Raw genomic sequence first — 12,671 nt, forward strand, 5'->3', positions numbered from 1 at the left:
TTTCCCCATGACTGTGCTGGTTTCCTCTGGGTTACCTGGTTTCCTCCCACAGTCCAATGACATGCAGGCTAAATGGATTGGCCATGCTAACTTGTCTGTAGTGTCAAGGGATGTAGGGTTATGGGGACACGGTCAAATGCTCTTTTGAGGGTTGCTGCAGACTAGAATGGCCTGTTTCTTCTGTAGGGATCATATGAATCAGGTCATGTCGTTTGGGATCAGAGAGTAGGGCACAGTGTAAGGGACAGTTTCTGACTGGAAGCGCCTGACCTGCTGTAGAGCTGCAATTTAAATGGGGTGCCATCATCTTGAATGTCACAAAGCTTCACTAGCCACAAGTGCTTCCAGTTCTCCTGTCATGCAATTGCTTGAGCCAGGCATCATAGGGCCCAGTGACATGATCAATGAAGTGAAGGGTGGACAATTACATGAGAAATGGATGTGAGCCATCACTCTTCTTGATAAAAACACTTTGCCAAAAATTAGGAAACGTCAGCTCAGAGAAACTACCTGAAGCTGTCTGAAATTATACAACTTAAAACACATTTGCTTCAATTCATATTTCCAGCTAGGAATTCATCCCTGTTGAATATCACTTAAAGTAACAGTTTAATTGAATATTCAAGATTGTTCTATCTTCTTAACAAAATATTACTTGTGAAAAGCATTTGTCTATTTTAAACACTCCAAACAAAACACTGCACTTAACACTGAGCAGTTTTCTTATTTCCTCCTGTTAGAGAATAGGCCTACTCTGGTCCTGTTAGCTATCTTTCTATGCATGTTTTGAGCAATTGTGTTTATTTCGATACAATAACTAAATTTAACTTTGCTAAGATATTTACCTTTCTTCGCCTTATGATTATTGCGAATTAGAGAAATAGTCTTGTGACTAATGACTCAGTTGCTAGCAATGTATGCCAAACAGCTTCAGCGCTACTGCTGGTTTACTGGATTTTCTATTAAAGAGCAGAGCCATACAGACAGGGTTACTATTCCTGAATGTTATCCAGTGACCCCCTTCAACTTTAAACACACATGTGTAGATATCTACAGGTATCAGGTCAGGCTGTTCCATAGTTCAGCTAAATTTAATTAACCTGCAATCTTCCCATGGTTACTGGGGACAATAATAAAACCTATTGGCTCAACACTGCACAATGTGCCCTGCATCAATTGAACAGACTGGAAAGAGGTAAGAAGAAAATACACATTTTACAGAATATCAACACTAGTCAATCCAAAGCAGCGTAGCGATTATCACCCTCATTGAAAATGAGAATTCTAAGCTCATCAGTCTTTGATCAACTGGCTCAAAATAGTGATTGGTTCTGATGAGAATGAAATGTAAAAACAGTGTTGAGCTAGCTATGATTTCTAAAGTTCGGATATTAGTACATCTCTAAGAATGAGAAATGGTGGTTTATAAAATGAACAGATTTAAAATTAGAGACGATGAAAAGATACATTTGCAAATGCCTGTTGCATTTTGAGGTTTTAGGAGTGGACTAAATATTAAGTCTCAAACACTTAACCCCTTTATTTCTTAGACAATATGAGCAACACCATAATTCTCATTGTCCAAAATAAGTAGTTGACTCTTCCAAAACCTTCATTGTTAACAAATTCACAAATGTTAATTTGCAGCTACAGATTCATAGAATCATACAGCATGGAAACAAATATTTTTATCTGATCAGTTCATGCTGATCATGATCCCAGAGTAACCCAGTCCTACTTGCCTGCGCTTGACCCATAGCCCTCTAAACGTTTCCTGTTCATGTACTAAGTGTAATTTAAATGTTGTAATTGTAGCAGCATCCACCAATTTCTCTGGAAGTTCATTCCACATGAGCCATTCCCTGTGTAAAAAAAATAGCTCCCATGTCTTTTTGTTTCTTTCTTCTCTCATTTTAAAACTATGCCCCAGTCTTGAAATCCCCACCCTAGGGAAGAAACACTTGCTATTTGCCTTATCTTTCAACTTCATTATTTTACACACCTCTATAAGGCCACTTCTCAATCTCCTACACCCTAGTGAAAAAAGTCCCAGCCTATCCAATATCTCCTTAGAACTGAAGTCCTCCATTCGCAGCAACATCTTGGTAAATCTCTTCTGAGCTCTCTCCAGCTTAATACTTTCCTTCCTATAACAGACTACAGAACTGGATACATTGCTCCAGAAGAAGCCCCATTAATATCCTTTACAACCGCAACATAAGATCTCAATTCCGATATTCAAAGGTCTGAGCAATGAAGGCAAGCATGCTAAATGCTAAGTTTACTGAGTCAAGGCCCAAAGAATTTCAATTATTTCAATGCAAAACTGGAGATTGGCAGAATGTTAACACTGCACTAGTTTCTTCACATCAAATGGTTCAGTTAGCCCATTTTTAGCCTATTTCTTTCTTATCTTGTAGATCTAAGATAATAATGCAAGATTGGAAACTTTAGATGACATTGACAGTGATGCGGCAGTGAAAGGGGAAAAGAAGCAGTTTCTGGTAGACATAATAATGGAAATGTGAAAGAGAGTGATGATGGTGATGAAGAGAATGATAAAAGTTTCTAAAATTTTAAAATACAAGAGCAGCTGGAAAATCACCCTTACTCTGAATCTCTTAGTATCATCCTTAATTTCACCTTTCTGTTGGACTACACCTGGAATAAGTAAATATTGTATATAATGACACAACAGTAGGTGTAGATATCCATATACCATAATCAAGCAGGAGGACAAGCTTGAGGATGTGTCAAAATATTCAGTTGCTATAATCTATGCAGAGATGACTAACAGGACTTACTGGATTTTTCATTTAGCTGAGAGGAATTTCAACAAAACTTCATATTTTAGGACATTTTCTGCAATGATAAAATAAAAACAACATTGAATAAGAATTATTTATGCTCAGGAAGCCTTTCAGCATAGCACAAGACTGGTGCTGGTGGTCCTTCTATGTCTCTTTTCTGCAACAGTAATTGCAGTACTCCAAAATCTAAAGGTACAAAATGCAGTTTGCCAAAGCTGTGGAGACGAGGTAAGTGTGGCAGTAAAGGGGCAGGTGAGTGGATGAGTATCTAGATGGACAAGAGGGTAGGGTAGCTAGTGTGTGAGGGGGAAGATTGACGGGTAAGAGGCTGAGATGGTAAAGTGGCTGTTAAACAGATCTGTTGTTAGTATTAAAATGTGAGGCTGGATGAACACAGCAGGCCAAGCAGCATCTCAGGAGCACAAAAGCTGACGTTTCGGGCCTAGACCCTTCGCACAAGCTCCATATGAACATCCTGCTTTTTTTTAGATGTAATTCTGATATTTCCTCAAGTTCCCAGTCTATGTAGAGTATGCCTTTTATATTTTAACTACTCTTCTTTCTGAGTATTAAGGCAGGGTCCATGATTTTTTTAAATTGTGAAATGGGTGAAGCAGACTGAGAGAAAACAAAATAGTAGGATGAATTTTTGATTGCCGTAGCATAAAGTCAATTTACACACTGATTAGTGCTTTTCTGAGCTGTTCAGATAAATTGAGTCTTTCCGAGACACTTCATTAGCATTCAGCACTTCCACATCTGCGGATTGCACCAAGTGTTCCCATGTTGAGGTATGCCAGTACAAGTGTTTCTTATATATAACAAGGTATGAAACAATCATCCCCAATCCCTGGAAAGGATGTAATTGTAAGAGACATCTAGTAATGGAGATGAAAAGAAATGCCCTTTGAATTGTGTTGAATCTACTTCCATTATGGAGGCAGCAAGACACACCTAAAGCATTTGGTACAGAAACAAAAACACACTTGTTCAAACTCTCTTTTGTTTGTTTTGTGATGGATGACTGAAGATATGGACAATACATCATACCATGAGACAACAAAGGCTGTACAATGAGCATAGGTATAGCCATACCTCAAGATATGAGGTATCAAAGTTGGAAGACCTCTAGACAAGAGCATATGCAGATTAAATTGAGCTAAAAAGAGTCTGAATGAGAGTTGCATAAGATTTGGCTACTCCAGTTTAAACTTCCTAGAATTTAGTGAAGTTAATTCAGACATATTACAATTCCATTAGCAGTTTTTTACTTATACCATATGAGCCACGAATTCCTATATTAGATGCGCATTTCAAGTGGCTATACATATATGGTCAATAATATTCACAATCCAAATATGTACTCATGTAGTTTAAGAAGCATCAACAAGACTGTTAGATCTTGTCAGTGCTGAATGGTATTGTAAAGAAGGAAAAACAAAAATTGCAGACAGAAGTTTTATTCCCATTTGAAAGTTTTAGCCTTGTATGAAAGAGAATCAAAATCTACACAGAATCCCTTGTAAACTCAGCAATAAACTTACTGTGCAAACACACGACAGAAGGGGAGATGATATATTATCAGAAGAGATACTTATCTTGGTGAAACAATCTTCCTCATGGTTCGTTTCTGGGCCCTGGCTGACACTACCTTCTAAACAATAGCCTACCAACATGAATCAGTAATTCAAAAGATCCACAACAGGAAGGTAACACGGGAGTGCAGCATTAGTTACAGACCAAGTTTGTTTGAAGATTGTTTGAAGAAGGATACTTTCAGTTCATAGTTGGGCATTTGCTGTGTTCAAGAATGCAATCTCTGTTCACAGAGCGTGCACTTTTTGAAGTCAGTGACATGTTTTGATGTTATTGAGCTACAGGTTTCCTGGACTTGTAAGAAGAATTAGTCTCTGAGAATAACACCTCTGCTGTGAGCACAGAAGATTGTGATGTAATGTATAATATGAATGGAAGGAGACCAATAATATATAAAAAGGTTTTTCTCATGTTCTTCTAGAGGGTGCAGTCATTGATTTCCTCAGCAGCCAAAATTCTTCACAGGCTGCTTCCTGCTTTACTCCAATATATTTTCCACACTACTTAAACTCAGTGGAAGTTGAAAACTTAGTTATGCATGCAAGAATATTTCACTTCAATTTAAATCACACATTCAGATAGTCAGGATAATATGTAAATAATTCAATGAAATAGTTCGTTACTTCAAGCCTACACTGCTGAAGCATTTAGGTTTTACACGTATTGTAGTTAATGTCAGGGAGAGTCAAGAGATAAGTGTATATCACATGTTCCATCAAAGTTCACAGAATAAAAGTGGACAGTTGGCTGAGATAACAGACTACAACCAACTGCGATGGAAACTGCAATCCCTGCATCAGGAGATTCTGAAAAAAAGAAGAGTAGTTGAAATACAATTGTTGAAAAACCCAATATTATCATAACAATTATTCCTCTTCTCAAAAATACTCAAATATATGTTCAAGCAAACAATGACCATCAAAATTCTTTCACTCAAAACACTTTCTGAAACTAAGATATATGAGGTTAAACAAGCATATTTAAGGGAATGTATTCAAACTTGTAAATCTGACAAGCTTTTTTGAGCAAATGCATTATTGTTAGAATATTAAGAATATGTGATGAAGCATATTCAAGCAAAAATTCTCCAGTGATCATATTAATTATATATTTTAAAAGTCACATAAATTAAGCTCAGCAAATGATGGTCACCATATTTGGGACATGATTTAAAATAAGGTTAACAGCAGGACCCCATTGTGGGCCTACTGATGCATTCACAGAGTTGATTAAACTTATGGTAGAAACTGGTCAACACCATTTTCACAAGCCAAGTGGATAGTAGCCAGGGAGAAAAATGTTGAGTGTACCAAGGTAACTACCTTCTTAGCAACTGACAAAATGTGCAGCTCGTCAAAAGATGGAACAAGATTGATAAACAGCAATTTTTGCATGGATTCAATGAAAGGCAGTCTCTTGCGTCAGAGATAATGGGAACTGCAGATGCTGGAGAATCCGGGATAACAAAGTGTGGAGCTGGGTGAACACAGCAGGAGAAGCAGCATCCTAGGAGCACAAAAGCTGACGCTTTGGGCCTAGACCCTTCATCAGAAAAAGGGGAAGGCGAGAGGGTTCTGAAATAAATAGGAAAAGAGGGGGAGGTGGATCGAAAACGGATAGAGGAGAAGGTAGGTGGAGAGGAGCCAAACAAGTTAAAGAGGTGGGGATGGAGCCGGTAGAGGTGAGTGTACGTGGGAAGTAGGGAGGGGATAGGTCAGCCCTGGGAGGACAGACAGATCAAGGGGGCAAGATGAGGTTAGTAGGTAGGAAATGGAGGTGGGGCTTGAGGTGGGAGGAGGGGATAGGTGAGAGGAAGCTTCATCAGAAAAGGGGAATGGGGAGAGGATTGTGAAATAAATAGGGAGAGAGCTGGAGGTGGATCGAAGATGGATAGACGAGAAGATAGGTGGAGAGGAGACAGACAAATTAAAGAGGCAGGGAAAATCTATGCCTGCCTCTTTGTAGGTTACATGTAACAATCCCTCTTCCGTTCCCACACTGGCTCTAAACCCCACCTCTCCCTCAGTTACATCGATGACTGTATCAGCACCACCTCGTGCTCCAAAAGGAGCTCGAACAGTTCATCCATTTCATCAACACCTTCCACCCCAACCTCAAGTTCACCTGGACCATCTCCAACACATCCCTCACCTTCCTGGGCCTCTCTGTCTCCATCTCAGACAACCACCTAGAAACCGACATCCATTTCAAGCCCACCGACTCCCACAGCTACAGAGAATACACCTCCTCCCACCCACCTTCCTGCAAAAATTCCATCCCTTATTCCCAAGTCCTTCGCCTCTGCTGCACCTGCTCCCAGGATGAGGCATTCCACTCCCGTACATTTCAGAGATCCTCGTTTTTCAAGGACTTCAAGATCCCACCCCCGCAGTGGTTGAGATCGCCCTCGACCGTGTCTCCCGCATTACCCACAACTCATCCCTCACATCCCGTCCTCGTAATAACTGCCAAAAGAGAACACCCCTCGTCCACACATCCCACCCCACTAACCTCCGGATACAATGCATTACCCTCCGACACTTCCACCATCTGTAATCCGACCCTACCACCAAAGTCATTTTTCCATCCCTACCCTTGTCCGCTTTCCGGAGGGACTACTCTCTCCGTGACTCCCTTGTCTGCTCCACACACCCCTCCAGCCCTGCCACACTCGGCACTCTCCCCTGCAACCACAGGAAGTGCTACAATTGCCCCCACACCTCCTCCCTCACCCACATCCCAGGCCCCAAGAAGACATTCACCTGCACATCTGCCAATGTGGTACACTGTATCCGCTGTACCCATTGTGGTCACCTTAACATTGGGGAAACCAAGTGGAAGCTTGCGGACGGCTTTGCAGAAAACCTACGCTCGGTTCGCAATAAACAACTACACCTCCCAGTTGCAAACCATTTCAATTCCCCCTCTCATTCCTTAGATGGCATGTCCATCCTGAGCCTCCTGCAGTGCCACAGTGATGCCACCTGAAGGTTGCTGGAACAGACAGTCATATTCCATTTGGGAACCCTGCAGCCCAATGGTATCAATGTGGATTTCACGAGCTTCAAAATCTCCCGTCCCCCTACTGCATCCCAAAACCAGCCAGCTCATCCCACCTCCCTAACCAGCTCTTCATCTCACCTATCCCCTCCTTCCACCTCAAGCCACAGCCCCATTTCCTACCTACTAATCTCATCCCGTCCCCTTGGCCTGTCAGTCCTCCCCAGACTGACCTATCCCCTCCCTACCTCCCTACCTCCACTAACCTCCACTGGATCCATCCCAACCTCTTTAACTTGTCTGTCTCCTCTCCACATATCCTCTCCTCCATCCATCTTTGATCTGCTTCCCCCCTCTCCCTATTTATTTCAGAACCCTCTCCCTTTTCTGATGAAGTGTCTAGGCTCAAAATGTTAGCTTTTGTGCTCCTAAGATGCTGCTTGTCCTGCTGTAGAACGTAGAACAATACAGCACAGAACAGACCTTTCGGTCCTCGATGTTGCATCGACCTGTGAACTAATCTAAGCCCCGTGCCCTACACTATCCCATCATTATCCATATGCTTATCCAAGGACTGTTTAAATGCCCCTTATGTGGCTGAGTTAACTACACTGGCAGGCAGGGTGTTCCATGTCCTTACCACTCTCTGAGTAAAGAACCTGCCTCTGACATCTGTCTTAAATCTGTCACCCCTCAATTTGTAGCTATGTCCCCTTGTACAAGCTGATGTCATCATCCTCAGAAAAAGGCTCTCACTGTCCACCCTATCTAATCCTCTGAACATCTTGTATGTCTCTATTAAATCCCCTCTTAGCCTCCTTCTCTCCATTGAGAGCAGAACAGTCCCTCAGCCTTTCTTCACAGGGCCTACGCTCCAGACCAGGCAACATCCTGGTAAATCTCCTCTGCACCTTTTCCAATGCTTCCACATCCTTCCTGTAATGGGGCAACCAGAATTGCACGCAATATTTGAAATGAGGCCACACTAGCATTTTCTACAGTTGCAGCATGACATCATGGCTCTGTGTTCATCCAACTCCACGCTTTGCTATCTCACAGTCTCTTGTGTTTTTCTTTCACTGTGGTATAAAATATTCAAATAAAAATTATTTTATTCTGCTGAGATGAATTTGAAGAAAAACTGGGACAAATACAGTATATGTTAGATAGATTCTTCAAGATCCAGAAAGTTTGTTTACATTGAAGAGTAAATGCAGACTTCTTGGCAGCTCAGTGACTATATGAGCTCATCAACACGTGATGGAAGGGCTCCCAGATATTGTCCTGAATCTACCATAACTTAGCTGATTCCAACTGAAATGGTCATTTGTGTGTTGTAGTAGCTTATGCTAGAAAGGGAAATCAGGGCCCTTTTTTTAAAGCTGGCTAAGCTGGGAAATGTATGTGTATATATAGATGTTGAATGAGGACAGATTCAGAATTTATTCTGATTTTCCCTGTAATTGAGCAACCTGCTGGCAATATGATTTTCATCGAGTCAGACAAACACTGACAAAAGATATTACAGGAACAAGTTACTTTTTATAACATGTAACAATGACAATCAAGCAAAGTAAACATGCCCTTTCATTGTCATAACAGAACCTCTGTTGAACTGTTGCATTCATGAATTGTGGAACTTGGTCAGACATTCATAACAGGAACAGAGGTCTGGCCATCTGTTTTTACAGAAACACTTCCCACACTGGCTCTGTATTCTCTGTTGTCAATGCCTGAATGCTTAGTTGAACAAGACTAAGAGTTGAAATGGTTAAAGCTTTTGTTACTGATACAACAGTGGCTCTGTTATATGTTTTATAGGTTTGGAGGAACAATAATTATTTTCAAAGAAGATTTCTGGATGTGTGTTTATTTTATTTTTGTCTTCAACATTTCAGCACCTACCATTGATATTGTATTGTGCATTTTCAATACAAAGAGCATACTGGGAGCCTGGGCATGCAAGGAATAGAGGATGTCTTTTAGACGACAAAGAAGCATTCAAGGGGCATTGGGAGTAGGAGTTTGTAGGGATGAGGGTTTGTGGGAGGTAAGGGCGATAGAGTTAAAGTGCTTCAAAAACAACTGAGACAGCTTCAATAAAGGATAGCTACCTAACCAACCTGTTTAAATAGTAGGCGACCAGTTTGTCCATTATGCATCTGCGGTTGTTGGGTCTGACTTTATCCCACCTCTCCTCCTATATTGTTTGTAATGGATTCAATGACACCAAGGCAGTTCTGTCAAGTCTAGAAATTTCCCAACTCAAGCTACTTGCCCTCACCCCTTAGCACTAAATAAAACCAGTCATGAGTGCTGAAGCGCATCGTATGGAAAAGCCACTCAGAAGAGGTACAGGTAGATGATTGAACTATACTCAAGCATGGAGTGAATAACTTTAATTGTGGAAGAGAGAGGCCAAAATCAAATATAAAGAGGTCAAACCATAAAGTCCATTACACTATTGAAATGGATGAAATATTTTCAATTACAGAACCAAGATACGTACAAGTTTGGGGCTACATTGAGATGTTAAATTTTTCTTAAACACATATTAATAAATGCCAATTAATTAGTCCAAAATGTTGATGGTGTTCATTGTTCAGATATTAATAATTTTAGCTAAGAATTGGAAGAATTATTTTATGAATGTTTATGTGATATTTTTGGGTCTGTTTTGGTTCCAGGCAGAGCCTTCCACCTTTATACTTCTGAGAGGAAATTTATTTTCAGACGACACTCTTGATAATTCAAACATTGCAGAATATCTCATATTATATGGCTAAACGCAGCAGCAACACGATCAGCTCCTGTTCTTCCTAACTTTATCTTATTTTATCTTCTCAGCTAAAAGGTAATTACATTGTGCATCCTCCTACCACATTCAAACTTCCTTTGTAGCAAAATATACCCACTCAGTATACAAAGACTGGGCAAAAATTCCATGTTGGACCTCAAGACATTACAAAATTGAATATTGCTTCTTTCCATGAGCAGAAAAAGTAAACATATAGTCATCAAATAGATGCATTTGTTCACCAGAAAATCAGAGCTAGATAGAGAACAATACAGCTATTTTTTCTAAATCTTCCACAGGCATGAGGAGGCGTTGAATGTCTGAGTTTGTTGTTTTAACTCATTTACCAAATCTTGCTGTTTACATTAAGAGAAACATTTAGAGCACATTAAGAGAAAGCTGTCTCTTATGAAAAGGACTCAAATATAGAAAAGATTGTTTAATCTAACCTTTCCTGTTTGTGTTTCTCTGCAACAACCCAAGTGAATCCATAATGTATAATCAATTTTCAAATACTACACAAATGACAATACAAATGATTTTCCAGTTTCCCATCACTATTTTAATTGTCCATTGCATAATCTACAATTCTTTTTTGTTTTGATCATCAAATTTTGGAACTATCCTTCTTACTCCTGTATATGGCAAACACTATCCAGGTCCTCAAAGTACTTTTTGAAACAGTATTGTCAGGGAACAAGGAATTTACTGATATCTGTAGTTAGGTAGCTGAGAAGTCTAAACAGGAAAAATAAAATCAGATGGTGTTCTCTTAATTTTGCACAATGTAAATGTGTTAACTAGAAAGGGAAAAATTGGGGGTGTGGGTCAACTTCTTTGGGATTGTCCCATTCTTCCCTGAAAGAAATTTCAAGTTTTTTTTTGTCTTTTCTCTGGGAATTCTGTGAATCTTTTATCAAGATTTTAGGAGATCAGAGAATCATATGAAAATTTTGTCACAAAATTGTCAATTTTGTAGGAGAAAGGCAATGACCTGCACCTACCATGAGTTGCATTTCTGTTCACCAAGTTAATTGTGATGATATCTAGATGTTACGAAGTTGCTAAAAATGCAAGCTAATATTGTCCTTGAAGCAAAATCAGGTATGTGGGACCTGAAGGAACATAATATTTCCATAATCACTCAGATTGATAAATTGTGAAATTAGTGGCAGAAGGGCTAAGAAATAAAATTAGTTAGAATGAGTGCATACAATGTTATAATAGCTAGGAGAAACAAAAAGAAGACAGAATGATTAGGTAGAGGGTTTTTTTGTTAAAGAGGCAAAGAGATAGAAATTATGTTTCAAATTTTGAATGTCTCCAACAACAAATAAGACCTGAGTAAATAAGGCCAAGTATTCTCAATGCCAGATAATTTACTTGACAGAAATTAACATTTGCCACATCAGTTAAGAATATTGACACTGGTAAGAACAAAGCCTAATTTTTTGGGAAAATTTAGATTATATTTATCATGCAAATGCAGCAAGTTCATGCCAATCAAAATGTTTCCTTCTGTGGTAGACAATGAAATGATGTTTTAGAGAATTGATGCTGAAATTTGATTCAGACAGCAACACTCAGATTTTAACATGTAATCACTCTGCTCCATTTGTCTAAAGTTCATGCAGCAATAATACATAAGCATTCAGACATAAAGCTACTTTGCAACATTATGTTGAAAGCAAATTATCATGAATGTGTACAAATATTGTACAGTGTGGGTTTCCTTTTTTAAAGAAGGAATAAATGCATTGGAAGCACTTCAGATAATGTTTACTAGACTAATATCTGAATGGGGATGGTTGTCTTATGAGAACAGATTGGATAGGTTAGACTAGATTTGAATCTATTGACATTCAGAAGATAATGAGGCAACATTATTGAAACATTTAATGCCTGGAGAAACCTTTACATGATAAATGTGGAGAATCTAGAACTAGGAAGTCACTGTTTTAAAATCAAAAGTTGCCCATTTGAGAAAAAGATGAGATGACACTTCTTTCCTCACAAGAAGTTTAAGTCTTTGGTTCTCACTTTCTGAAAATATGGTGCACTCAAAGGGCTTTAATATTTTTTAAGGCAGAGTTAGGTAGACTCTTGTTAAGTGAGGAAGTGAAAGACTTGCTTGGATAAGTAGGAACATGGGTTTATGTTTACCTCAGATACTAATCTTGATCCACATTCTTATTCATTACCTTTTAAATGTGGATGCATATTTTGATATCTTTAAGAAACATGAGTTTGCATATCTATTGTGACAGAACGTACTAAAATGTCAACATTTAGCATTAAGTTCAATGTATTATTGATATGGAAGGGCCAGAGGATCTAGATTTGACACCTAGAGATAGTAAGAACTGCCGATGCTGGAGTCAGAGATAACACAGTATGGAGTTGGAGGAACACAGCAGGCCAGGCGGCATGGAGGGACACTCCTCTGATGCTGCCTGACTGGCTGTGTT

This window comes from Stegostoma tigrinum, chromosome 6 (assembly GCF_030684315.1).
Source record: "Stegostoma tigrinum isolate sSteTig4 chromosome 6, sSteTig4.hap1, whole genome shotgun sequence".
Classification (NCBI taxonomy): Eukaryota; Metazoa; Chordata; class Chondrichthyes; order Orectolobiformes; family Stegostomatidae; genus Stegostoma; species Stegostoma tigrinum.